The sequence below is a fragment of the Saccopteryx leptura genome, chromosome 2, assembly GCF_036850995.1.
Source record: "Saccopteryx leptura isolate mSacLep1 chromosome 2, mSacLep1_pri_phased_curated, whole genome shotgun sequence".
NCBI lineage: Eukaryota > Metazoa > Chordata > Mammalia > Chiroptera > Emballonuridae > Saccopteryx > Saccopteryx leptura.
In genome coordinates this window covers 69,867,327-69,881,029 of record NC_089504.1, presented here as the reverse complement: position 1 = coordinate 69,881,029, position 13,703 = coordinate 69,867,327, and the positions used below count along the sequence as shown (strand labels likewise).

The 13,703-nt window shown below is 34.6% G+C and overlaps 1 protein-coding gene across 18 annotated transcripts in view; it reads left to right on the top strand.

The window, feature by feature from the left end:
- Positions 1 to 13,703, top strand: part of PTPRD (protein tyrosine phosphatase receptor type D) — a 2,469,774-nt gene that overhangs the window by 630,668 nt on the left and 1,825,403 nt on the right. The gene's annotated exons all lie outside the window — the stretch shown is intronic.

The following is a 13,703-nucleotide window of genomic DNA, read 5'->3' as shown; positions in this document are numbered from 1 at the left end:
GGAAACTAGAATTTTTTTTTTTTTTAGAATAAGGTTGTGGTGGTATTGTTTATAGATAATTTTAAAGATATTTTATTCATTGATACCATGGCCTACAGCAATAGTTAAATGAACATCAATGAACATGTCTGAAAATTCAACCAAATAAAAGCTAGAGCCCTGTCTGGATAGCCAGATTGGTTAGAGTAGAGCATCATCCTGCTAAACAAAGGTTGTAGGTTCTATCCCTGGTCAGAGTACACACAGGAATGGATTGATGTTTCTCTCTCTCTCTCTCTCTCTCTCTCTCTCATCCTTCATCTCTCTCTAAAACCAATACATTTTTAGTAAAAAGTTTAAAATAAATGCTAATAAATATTATTAGTTGTAGTAATGTATACCATTTATTTTGTACATTGAAATTTAAACAATTATTACATATATTTTTATATATACAAATGGTTGATATGAATGGGATTGGTTAGATCAAGAGTTTAAGGTGGCTCAAAGTGGCAGCCAGTGATCTTATCTGAATATTTCCACTATGGAAAGCATGAAGAGTAAAATGATTCTGAGGGGTTGTTGTAGAGAATCAAAGAACCAAATTGTTAGAAGTGACATCTTTTGTCATATGGGATACTCCAAAATATCTTGCCAAGTTGATATTTTGGCAAATGTATATTCATATCATTTATGGCCCTCTTAGTTATACATATACTTGTCAATTTTTTTCTCAACAGTGTCCTCAATGATGGGCCACCAGATATTATACTATGAGGAGAAGAGAGAAAGATTGAATGGTTAAAGTAAAAATTATTTAACCCAGGTTGTTTCTACCTGTGTGAATAAATAATACTATAAGCATTGTCTTTTAGTGTACCAGGTAACTTGTTCTGTTGAGTATAAATAGGAGCTTCTGACCTCTATGCATTACAATAAGAGCTCACAGTTAAGTGATGTAAATCTTAAGTTCAAAATTTGAAGTCAGACAGAGAGGTGGTGAGATGTTAAATGACAAATTGAAGACTTTTCACACAAGCCCACCTTCATTAAACCTTTAATATAAAGGCCTCTGTGATAGCTAATTTCACTTATTTGAGCCCTTTTTTATTTCAGGGCTCACTGATAATAATCACTGTTAAACCAGTTAGGAATCAGTTCTCCATCTCTTATCTTTGAAAATCTCATGTCAAATACCTTCCTGAAATACAGATAAAGTGGATCTACATCATTCTTTTAACCTACCAGTCTAGAAAACTCTATCAAAAAATTAAAAATATAAAGTCTACTGGAAAGTCCTGTTTGTTTTTAGAATAAAACAAAATAAAATTTTTTCTTACCATCAATAAACTTTATTAAATAATATAATTGCCATTATTATTAATGATTTCTTGTCAGCATGAGGGCAATTTGTATATCCCATTTTTGAAAAATGTTTTATCTTTTGATATGAAAAATTGAACCAGTGCTTGTTTGATATTTTCTTCATTTTTGAATTTTCTTCCCTTTAAAAAATTTTGTAAGGACAAAAACAAGTGATAGTCGGAGGGTGCTAAGTCCGGGGAATATGGTGGATGCGACAGACATGCTTCTGTAGCATTTCTTCCTTGTTGAAATTCATAAAAATTACAGTGGCGTAAATGAACTTTATCAGTAGCCATGGGTACACTATCGCTTCACACATAAGACTAACGTGAATCAACTTTGTTTTAGTTAATTTGCTACGTCAGTATGTATACATTAAGTGATAAAAATAGAGAGACACACATGTGCCAAATAAACATGTGCTTACGTGTTGAAATTTGTTGTGATAGAAACAGACAGAACTTTCCGGTAGACCTTATATAAGTAAAATAAAGTGATGCTTATCTGGCACAACTCAGTAAATCCTTAGTGACTTTTATTTATTATGGTTTTCTCTGTAGTTCACCCAGGTGATAATTCATTTAAATTTAAAGATATTTTGGGGATCAGTTTCTACCTCACCAAGTCATAGCACACATAATCTGGCTTGCTTTAAACAAACAAACACATAATTACCTGGTATTAAATTCTCTATACTTGGGCTCAGGTATAACTTTGTCCATGACTTTATTCTAAGGAAAGTAAAAGACAAGAAGAGCAATCACTTTTGGTATTTCATTTTGGATAGAATATTTCCTTTTCTGTGTTTTGTGTAACCAACCACTTCATAAATGTTTCCGAGTATCAGATTTAGCAAAATAAATAAATAAATGAAATAGTTTTATATTTTTCCAGAACAAAGATAAAGATTTTTTTAAGTAAAAGGAGGCGAGATGTACACACTTCCATATGTGGTCCTATCAGGACCCACCTGGCAACCTCTGTCTGGGGATGATGCTTGGATAAACTGATCTATTCTCAGTGCTCGCAACTGGCTGTTGGAGGGGAAGGAAAAGAGGAGAGAGGGGAAGGAAGAGAAGCAGATGTTTGCCTCTCATGTGTGCCCTGAACAGGGATTGAATCCGGGATGTTCACACACCGGGTTGTTGCTCTATCCTCTGAGACAACTGGCAAGGGCAACAGATAAAGATTTAAGCAGCTTTGTACATTAGAGTTGCTGGTGAGAAATCACAAAAGATGGAATCCAAAGGTGAAGATTAGGAGGATGTGGGTATAATAAGTTGCTTGGTTTTTCTCTTCACTGAATAAGCCATGTACTGTGTTCAAGACACAGGGACACCCTGCTTAAATTTTTATATTTTCTCAATTGTAATTTCTCTAAATGTATAAAATTAACCATGGAAACTTTTTTCTTTTCTTAACCATCACCAAGCTATTAATATATTTAATTCTTTTCTTCGCTCTACGTTTTCCCTTTCTCAGATATTCCTCCTAAGAGTTAATATTAGACCCTAACCTCTATGTAGAAAACAGAAGAACCTCTTTTGAATATATAGTTTTTATGTTTCAATTCATCTACTCTTGTAGCTTCAAAGATTATTTATATCTAAAGATAGTCAATTGATATGTCCTCTTAGGATCTTTTCCCTGAGAATCAAATCAGCAAATATTATATATTAGATAACACATTAACTTCTCAACTTCCAATGTATAAAATTTGAACTCAATGTGTTTTTCCACAAACCTATTTTTGTCTTTCCCAACCCAGTGAATAGAAAGACAATCTATTCAGTTTCCGAAATAGATATCTGGGAAATATGTTAGATTTCTTTGTTACCTTCTTATCTCTCTTATTATATCATTCATGAAATCTTGTCAATTCTACCTCTGGACAGATAGAAAATATTACAAGAAGTATTGCATATCTCCCAATGTGAAATGCTTTGGTAGAAACTAAATACAGTAAGAGAGACAAAATGATCAATGTAGTCTTAAACAAGAACAAAAGGTAGTTCCTCCCCAAGTAAAAACAAATGCTAAAGTATTTTTTTCATTTAGTTTATTGTGTATCTACTATAAACTTCAATCTCATTAATTTAATTTTATTTGGCATTTTTACCTATAAATATATATGCATATATATATGTACAACTATTGTATTACTTCCCAATAACCCTGGCAAGTTTAATATTTGAAATTTTACGTTATGATATGACATCAGTGAGAAAAAAAAATTCTGTACCATATATTCACATAAATGCTTCCACATATATTATTCAAACATATATTTTTTCTTATTCTTTTAAATTTAATAGAACATACAACATATATTGGACTGAGTATTAACCATGTTTTAATACTCTTGTCAACAAACTAAAAATGGCCAAAAATTGCTTGAAGGATGCATATGTACCTCACCCCACATTACTGAACCATACTTGTAAACTAGAGAATTATTGTCCTGACAATTTGAGAATGTTTCTTATCCATCTCTTTCTATCTTCAAATATAATACTTATACTTTTATCTCAACTATTTTTAACATCATAATGAAAGATTTCATCCATGTGCTCAATGTTTCCTATTTATTACTGGGGGAAAATATTTTTATTGAGCTGATACATATATATGAAAATTTATCACTCATACTGTCTTCCAATTGCCATTTAGTTATAGTAGGCTTTTCCCCCAAGTGCAAGATTTTCAGGAATCTGACTCTATCTTCCTATCAATGGCCAGAATAAACTAAATTAATAGAAGTAATTGCCCCTTTTTATTTATTCTACCAAGGCCGAGTCTCCAGAGAAATGCTTCATTGTTGCAGACAACACATTCTATGGTTTGCTGGCTGCCCGTAATGGGATGTTAAAATCGATTGGAACAATTTCTCTGTCACCTGAGAAGCTCTGTAGGTTTTGCGGTGTCTTGCAATTTTATATCCTTCTCATGTCTTTTTAAAAATTGTACATCACTAAACCAATGTCTTCCTTTGCTTCTGAGACCACAGCTTCCTTTTTCTGAGGAAACAGTTCTTGTAAATGTGTAATATACCTGGAATCCAGGCAGACCCGCCAGAGCGGTTGTGTCAAAGCCGTGACAGATAGTGCTGCATATGGTTAAGAAGTATATTGAAAGTGTGAGGAGGCTAAGATGGAGTTTGCAATTCACAGTGCTGCTGTATATATTGAGAAAACAGCGCCCCCAAGTGAAAGCAATGCATCCTCGTGAATACTCTCCCAATATATGATATAAGCACAGCTGGTGGGATAAAATAAACAAAAGCAACTTTATTTTTGCTGACTAGTTTTCTATTTTAATCAAAGTCAGAATATTTATTTCATGCCTCTTCAAAAACTCAGGCAGGCTCCCTGATTTCCTTGTAACTCTATAATGGTAAAACAATCCATAATAACTTCAGAACTTTATAACACTGTGTCAATTCATGTCCAGTCTGAGAAATTAATGATGACACCTCTCTCCTTCTTGCCAGTTTGAACCATTTTCACGCCACTAGTTCAGGAAGTATGGCTTGATCAGCTTCTTTCTCTCTCCTTGTTCAAACCCTATGCATTCCTCCTCCTCCAGCTTACGAAAGGCAATTTGAAAAGGCTCAGCTTTGGGACATGGTGAGAGGGAAGAGGTTTAGAGCAGTCAAGTTCTTACTTAAATGGTAATGGCCTGACTTGGTAGGTATTTGAAGCTATTTCCCCCTTATTACATCTAGTCATCTATTCATGCCCTCTGGTCCCGTTCTGTTATAATATTTATCTCACCCTTTATATTTCTCAAATGGGGAACTTGAATGTCTCCAAACTATAGCATTTTAAGTCCTAAATTGTTTCTTTGGAATTTTTCTCTTGACTTGGGATTAATAGGTTTTATCAGAAATTCCTGAAAAGTTAGTGAGGGAAGTTCATTGAACAGCTCTCACCAAGGAAAACCTATTTGTATAGCATCTAATTCTTTATTTCCTCAATGTGGGTGAGGGATTAAAACTACCTAAATTTTATGTTACCTAAAATGTATCTAAATTTTTTATTTATCTGGATGTGCTCAACCAAACAGCCATTCTAATTTTTTCTTACATGCACAAAGAAAGTCTGAGAGAAATGTGATTCTCCCATGATCAGTGTTGACTCCTGAGAAACTCTAGTAAACCAGTTCAAGTCTGACTGTCAAATAATTTGCATTATGGTTATGTTCAAATGCACACATTTTCATATTTATCATTCTCAGGTGAAATTGCTAATAATTATAAATTTTCTATAAGGAATTGAAGATAAGTAGAAATCTGCAAGTGGATTAGAAATGAAACACTTAGAACTAGTGAATTGGGACATCTGATTGAAGTGCTGAGTGTAATACAACATTTTATCATTTCTTTAAAGTATTACATTATGAAATTTATTTATGCTATTACTATAACAGTGTTGTGGGTTTGTAGTCATAAAATGTTTAAATTCTAAAGAATATTATTTCTCAAGGCACCAGGCAGTCACATGGAGCAATAAAACATACATAATAAAATGACAAGTAGAATGTTTCAGGGGAGAAATACCTTCCTGGTTTAGAAACAGCTAGAATACATAAATCTCTATTTATAAAACTTGTGCAAACTTACTCTGGAATAAATTTTAAAAGCATCATTTAAATATAAATATTAAGTTCCTGGCTGGTTGCTCAGTCAGTCCAAGTGTCTCCTGAGACACCAAGGTGACGGGTTCAATCCCCAATCAGAGCACATACAGGAAGTGACCAGTGAGTGCACTACAAATGGAACAACAAATTAATGCCTCTTTCTCTCTCTCTCTATAAAAACAATCAATCAATAAAAAATAATAAATACAAATATTAATATTTTAAACAGTGATGACAGATGCATATCACAATTTAATATGTATTATTAAAGCAAAAGTTACTTTGCCAAAACATTTGAAAATTCATTTAAAACAATCAAACATATAATGTGTTGTCAAAATGAAATTGACAGTGGGTAGAGCATCGGACTGGAATGCAGAAGACCCAGGTTTGAGACCCTGAGGTCGCCAGCTTGAGCGCAGGTTCATCTGGTTTGAGCAAAGCTCATCAGCTTAGACCCAAGGTCACTGGCTTGAGCAAGGGTCTGCTATAGCCCCCAGGTCAAGGCATATATGAGAAAGCAATCAATGAACAACTAAGGTGACGCAAAGAAAAACTGATGATTGATGCTTCTCATCTTTCTCTGTTCCTGTCTGTCCCTATCTATCCCTTTCTCTTACTCTCTCTGTGTCTCTGTAAAAATTAAAAAAAGTTAAAAAAATGAAATGAAAGGAAGCAAACATGACTGAAAATAAATAATATTCTGCTTAGTTAAAACCAAAACAATCAACCATATTTTTCTGAGGAATGATCATGGGCATCACTAACTCTCTTTCCCCCCTTTTAGGGCTTGAGTATACCTTGAGCATTTTTACTTAGGACCTAACATGCAATGCAATAATAATTGAGTGGGCAGAGATTAATAAAGCAAACTTAAGACTTAAATAACGAGAATAAAAATACAACTCTTAGACAATTCTGTAGCAACTCTCATAGCCTTTTATTTTCATTGAGAGAGAGAGGGAGAAAAATGAAAAACATCAACTCGTAGTTGCAGCCCCTAAGTTGCTCATTGATTACTTTCTAATATGTGCTTTAACTGGGCAACTCCAACTTAGCCAGTGACCCCTTGCTCAATCCATCAACCTTGGGCTCAAGCCAGTGACAATGAGCTCAAGCTGGTGAGCCCATGCTCAAGCCAGATGAGCCTGCACTCAAGCCGGCAACCTTGGGGTTTTGAATGTGGAAACTCAGCATCCCAGGCCAATGCTCTATCCACTGTGCAACTGCTTGGTAAGATTCAACCCTCATAGTTTGTCAGAAAAAAAATGTGTTCATTTTGAGGTCTGACAATAAAGTACACTAGGGATCATTTAAACAGTCTATAGGAAGGAACAGTTATGGATATTGAAAGGCAAAAACATACAAGTAGAATTTTCATTCTTCAACTACATGGGAGAAATTATGCTCCAAAGTGATTTTGTCTTCCCTAAGAACAGTCAAGAGCCTTTGTTTTTAACTATATAACCCCATCACATAGGCACATGCATCTACAGCATGGCTAGACAGGCCTAGACCTCCTTCCTAGTGGAAGCCCTGAATTCTCCTTGACTAGACAAGTTTGTGAGAAGAATGAGTTATAGCCAAAGTATAGCTTTTCTTCTATGTGGAAACCAAAAGATGAAATGTTTGAGAATTCTCTTTTGTTTCAGGATTGGTATATAGAGTATTGACTTCTGTAATGAAATATAAATATTTTAAGGTAATGAATTTTTGAAACATTGTTGTTTCTGATCTCTGAAGAAAATTTTGAAACTTATGTCTATTAGTTGCTATATATTTAACATGATTAGTCCTATTAAAATTAGAAATAATAGTAATACATTCAGATATATTTAATGATTTATAAATATAGAGGGTTTCTTTTTGACTAATGCCATACATTTTAGTGTAATAATTTTCTATATAAATAAATAAGTTAAATATTATATTTGATTTTAGCTTTTAAATATTAAAGTATAAATCTCTAGGACAATATTACTTTTTGAGTCAAAACACTATTTCATCCAAGGCCAGCTTTATATAAATAAGTCATATCAGAATTTTGAGGGGAGGGGTATAAAAAATACAGAGACTTAAAACATGTTATAGGAACAACCTAATTACAACTATATAATTCAATGGGCTTTCTGCTCTAGATTAGTGAATTATTGAGAACAGGAAAACAATTAGTGGAATAAATCCCTTCTAAATTAGTATAGCATATCAGAACCAAATAAAAGACATGAGCCCAAAACTGCCTCAAATTAGAGGGGTCTATTATCAAACATTGCAACAAATAAGGAGATACATATTTCTAGGTTTGTTTAATTCTGAAATACACATCATGGAAGATTCAGGGAAATTCCTTGTTGTAGCTCTGCCTCCTTGAGACCATGGGCTTTCATTCTTAAGTCCATTTCTTCAAAGACATAAGTTGACTTATTTGTGCATGTCTGATTTTCTCATGACAGACACCTTCTTTATAAACTTCCCTGTACACTCTCTTAAGTGCAGCTGACCATATTTGGAAAGCTGCATTACAGAGTAAAGTATTTCCCATTTTTATGTTCTGTAATGTGAGAAAAATCTATCAGAATGCAGCACATATACTAAAACAAAATACATGTATATATGTGGAAGACTAGTGGTTGTTAGATGAGCAACCAGCAATGTTTGATACAAGAAGTATCAACAAATTGCTGAAGTTCTTTGATCCATTTTGAATTAATTTTAGTACACGGGGACAGGCTGTAGTCGAGTTTCATTCTTTTGCATGTGGCTTTCCAGTTTTCCCAACACCATTTGTTGAAGAGGCTTTCTTTTCTCCATTGTGTGTTGTTGGCCCCTTTATCAAAGATTATTTGACCATATATATGTGGTTTTATTTCTGGGCTTTCTATTCTGTTCCATTGGTCTGAGTGTCTATTTTTCTGCCAATACCATGCTGTTTTGATTATTGTGGCCCTATAATATAGTTTAAAGTCAGGTATTGTAATGCCCCCAGCTTCATTCTTTTTCCTTAGGATTGTTTTGGCTATTCGGGGTTTTTTATAGTTCCATATAAATCTGATGATTTTTTGTTCCATTTCTTTAAAAATCTCAAGTTTTTTCTCTCAGTGGTCATTAGAATAAATACACATTTCATAATTATGGGATAAGCATACAGAAATTCACTAAAAGAAGCAAAGCTGCCTTAAAGGAGTGATTGTCAACATATAATTTTGGTCAAAGGAACAGAGCTGGTGAATAGCCTACGGGTTGATTCTGTAACTTTCTAAATCCCCTAAAATAATGTGAAATTATGTAATTAAAAAAAATCTATCTCCTTTTGACTTACTATGCAGACCTATAATCATATTAAATCCTATCATCAGAGAAATAGAAGTGATTTTCAGAAAGAAACTGGTCAAATAAAGGGCAAATAACAGTTGGGACTTAATCTGTAATTTAGGAGGGTATTTTAATAAATAAATAAATAATTTTGTTTAAAAAAAAAAATTGCTGAAGTTAACAAAGTTTATAAGAATCATATTGGTGTGTACAGTCTATAAAACTTGCAGAGGGGATAATACTTGTGATAGAAAGGATGACTAAATTTTCAGACGAAGCAAAGGATTCGTAAGTGGGTAAGGATGACAAAAATCACAGGCTCCTGCAGTTATATTGATATTTAGTAACTGGCATCGTCTCTCAAAATATTATTGTGGCATTAAAAAATGGGAAAATAGGTCTTGGTCAGTGGCTCAGTGGATAGAGCATAGGCTTGGTGTATGGATGTCCTGGCTTAGACTCTGGTCAGGGCACACAGGAGAGGCGACCATCTGTTTCTTTTCAACTCCCCTTTCTCTCCCTATTCCCCTCCCACAGCCAGTGGCTCAGTTGGTCTGAGTGTGGCCCTACATACTGAGGATAGCTGGCTGGTCCCATCTTTAGCCTCAGGAACTAAAAATAGCTCAGTACTCCAGTGTCAAATGCAGACAGAGATTGCCAGGTGGATAGAGGTCAGGGTGCATGGGGGAGTCTGCTTCACTCTTTCTTCCTCTCACTTAAAATATAATATATATATTATATTTTATATATATCATATAGTTTATATATTTAGTTTCTTAACTAAAAGTTATAGGCCAAAAATATTGCTTTAGTTTAAGCAGAGAAAAAAAAAGCCAAAATAAAATAGAAGTATTAAAAAATATTTAATTATAAAGTGCTTCCTCTGTACTAGGTAAGGAGATCATAGCTGGAAGAAGCCTACAGGTCACTGAGAATAATGAGTAGGCAGAGAAGCATAACTCATATGCTTCAACAAGATAAATCCTCTGATAAGGTCTTGGACGAATCGGAAGTAATCAAATTACCGGATGTAGAGTATAAAATAATGATTCTGAGGATGCTTAAAGATCTCAAAGCTACAATGTATGGCCTTAATGAACACTTCAATAAAGAAACTGAAAATATCATAAAGGACACAAAAATCATAAAGAAGAACCAGACAGAAATGACAAACACAATATCAGAAATGAAGACTACACTGGAAGGAATTAAAAGCAGGCTGGATAAAGCAGAGGATCAAATCAGCGACTTAGAGGACAAGATAAGTGAGAGCACAGAAGCAGAGCAGCAAAAAGAAAGAGACTGAAAAAATTGAGGAAACACTAAGAGAGCTCTATGATAACCTAAAGAGAAACAACATCCACATCATAGGGGTCCTGAAGAAGAGAAAGAACAAGGAATAGAGACCTTGTTCAATGAAATCATAGCTGAAAACTTCCCTAAATTGATACAGGAAAAAGTTATACAAGTTCAAGAAGCACTGAATATTCCTTTTAAGAAAAACCCAAAAATATCTACATCAAGAAACAGCATAATTAAAATACCAAAGCTAAGAGATAAAGAGAAAATATTAAAAGCTGCTAGAGAAAAAAAGGCTATCACCTACAAAGGAGCCCCCATAAGGATGACATTTGACTTCTCAACAGAAACTCTTGAGGCCAGAAGGGAATGGCAAGAAATATTCAAGGTAATGCACAACAATAGCCTACAACCAAGACTTCTTTATCCAGCAAGGCTATCATTTAAAATTGAAGGAGAGATAAAAAGCTTCCCAGACAAAAAAAATGCAAGGAATTCATTACAACCAAACCAATGCTACAAGAAATGTTAAGAGGCCTGTTGTAAACAGAACAAAGGGAGAAAAGAATATAGTAAAAGAGGAATACAGCTTTAAAGAATAAAATGGCAATAAAGAACTACATATCAATAGTAACTTTAGGCCCTGGCCGGTTGGCTCAGTGGTAGAGCGTCGACCTGGCATGCAGGAATTCTGGGTTTGATTCTCGGCCAGGGCACACAGGAGAAGCGCCCATCTGATTCTCCACCCCCCCCTCCTTCCTCTCTGTCTCTCTCTTCCCCTCCCGCAGCCAATGCTCCATTGGAGCAAAAGATGGCCTGGGCACTGGGGATGGCTCCTTGGCCTCTGCCCCAGGCACTAGAGTGGCTCTGGTCGTGACACAGTGATGCCCTGGATGGGCAGAGCATCGCCCCCTGGTGGGCGTGCCAGGTGGATCCCAGTCGGGCACATGCGGGAGTCTGTCTGACTGCTTCCCGGTTCCAGCTTCAGAAAAATACAAAAAAAAAATAGTAACCTTAAATGTAAATGGATTAAATGCTCCAATCAAAAGACATAGGGTAGCTGAATGGATAAGAAAACAGGACCCATACATATGCTGTCTACAGGAGATGCACCTCAAAACAAAAGATACACACAGACTGAAAGTAAAAGGATGGAAAAATATATTTCATGCAAATGGAAATGAAAAAAAAAGCTGGGTTAGCAATACTTATATCTGACAAAATGGACTTTAAAACAAAGAGTATAGTAAGGGATAAAGAAGGTCACTACATAATAATAAAGGGAGCAATCCAACAGGAAGAGATAACCATTATAAATATAATATATATGCACCTAATATAGGAGCACCTAAATATATAAAGCATATTTTGATGGACATAAAGGAAGAGATTAACAGCAATACAATAATAGTAGGGGATTTCAGTACCCCACTAACATTGATGGATAGATTCTCAAGAAAGAAAATTAACAAAGAAACAACAGAATAAAGGGATACACTAGATCAACTGGATTTAATAGATATCTCCAGAACCTTCCACCCTAAAGCATCAGAATATATATTCTTTTCAAGTGCTCATGGTACATTTTCTAGGATAGACCCATATTAGGGCATAAAGCGAGTCTCAACAAACTTAAGAAGATTGAAACCATATCAAGCATCTTCTCTGACCACAGTGGCATGAAACTAGAAATCAACTGCAATAGAAAAACTGAAAAACACTCAAAGACTTGGAAACTAAACAGCATGTTATTAAACAATGAATGGGTCAACAAGATCAAGGAAGAAATAAAAATTTCCTTGAAACAAATAAAAATGAGCATACAATTCATAATCTGTGGTACATAGCAAAAGCAGTCCTGAGAGGAAAGTTCATTGCATTACAGGCATATCTTAAGAAGCTAGAGAAAGCTCAAATAAACAACTTAATCTTGCAACTAAAAGAACTAGAAAAAGAAGAGCAAGTAAAGCTTAGAGGAAGTAGAAGAAAGGAAATAATAAAGATCAGAGCAGAAATAAATGACATAGAAACTAAAAAAACAATACAGAGGGTCAATGAAACCAAGAGCTGGTTCTTTGAAAAAGTAAACAAGATTAATGAACCCTTAGCCAGACTCACCAAGAAAAAAAGAGAAAGGACGCAAATAAATAAAATTAGAAAAGAGGGTGGAGAAGTAACAATAGACACAGCAGAAATACAAAGGATTGTAAGAAAATACTATGAAAAACTGTAAGCCAAAAAATTAGACAACCTAGATAAAATGAACAAATTCCTTGAAAAATGTAATCTTTCAAAAATCAGTCTGGAAGAATCAGAAAACCTAAACAGACTGATTACAAGAAATTAGATAGAAACAGTTATCAAAAGACTCCCAACAAACAAAAGCCCTGGGCCAGATGGCTTCACAGGCAAATTCTACCAAACATTAAAAAAAAACTATCTCCTATCCTTCTCAAGCTATTTCAAAAAATTCAAGAGGAGGGAAAACTTTCAAGCTCCTTTTATAAAGCGAGCATAATTCTGATTCCAAAACCAGGCAAAGACAACACAAAGAAAGAAATCTATAGGCCAATATCCCGGATGAATTTAGATGATAAAAATCTCAACAATTTCATCCAGCAATAGATGAAAAAAAATCATAAATCATGATCAAATGGGATTTATTTTGGGGAGGCAAGGCTGGTACAATATTTGCAAATCAATCAATGTGATTCATCACATAAACAAAAGGAAGGACAAAAACCACATGATAATATCAATAGATGCAGAAAAAGCATTCGATATAATCCAGTACCCACTTATGATCAAAACTCTCAGTAAAGTGAGAATATATGGAACATACCTCAACATGATAAAGGCCATCTATGACAAACCCACAGCCAACATCATACTCAATGGGCAAAAGTTAAAAGCAGTCCCCTTAAGAACAGAAACAAGGCAGAGGTGACCCCTTTTCACCACTCTTCTTCAACATAGTTCTGGAAATTCTAGCAACTGCAATCAGACAAGAAGAAGAAATAAAAGGCATCCAAATTGGAAAAGAAGAAGTAAAACTATCATTATTTGCTGATGATATGATACTGTACCTAGAAAACCCTAAAGTCGCAGTC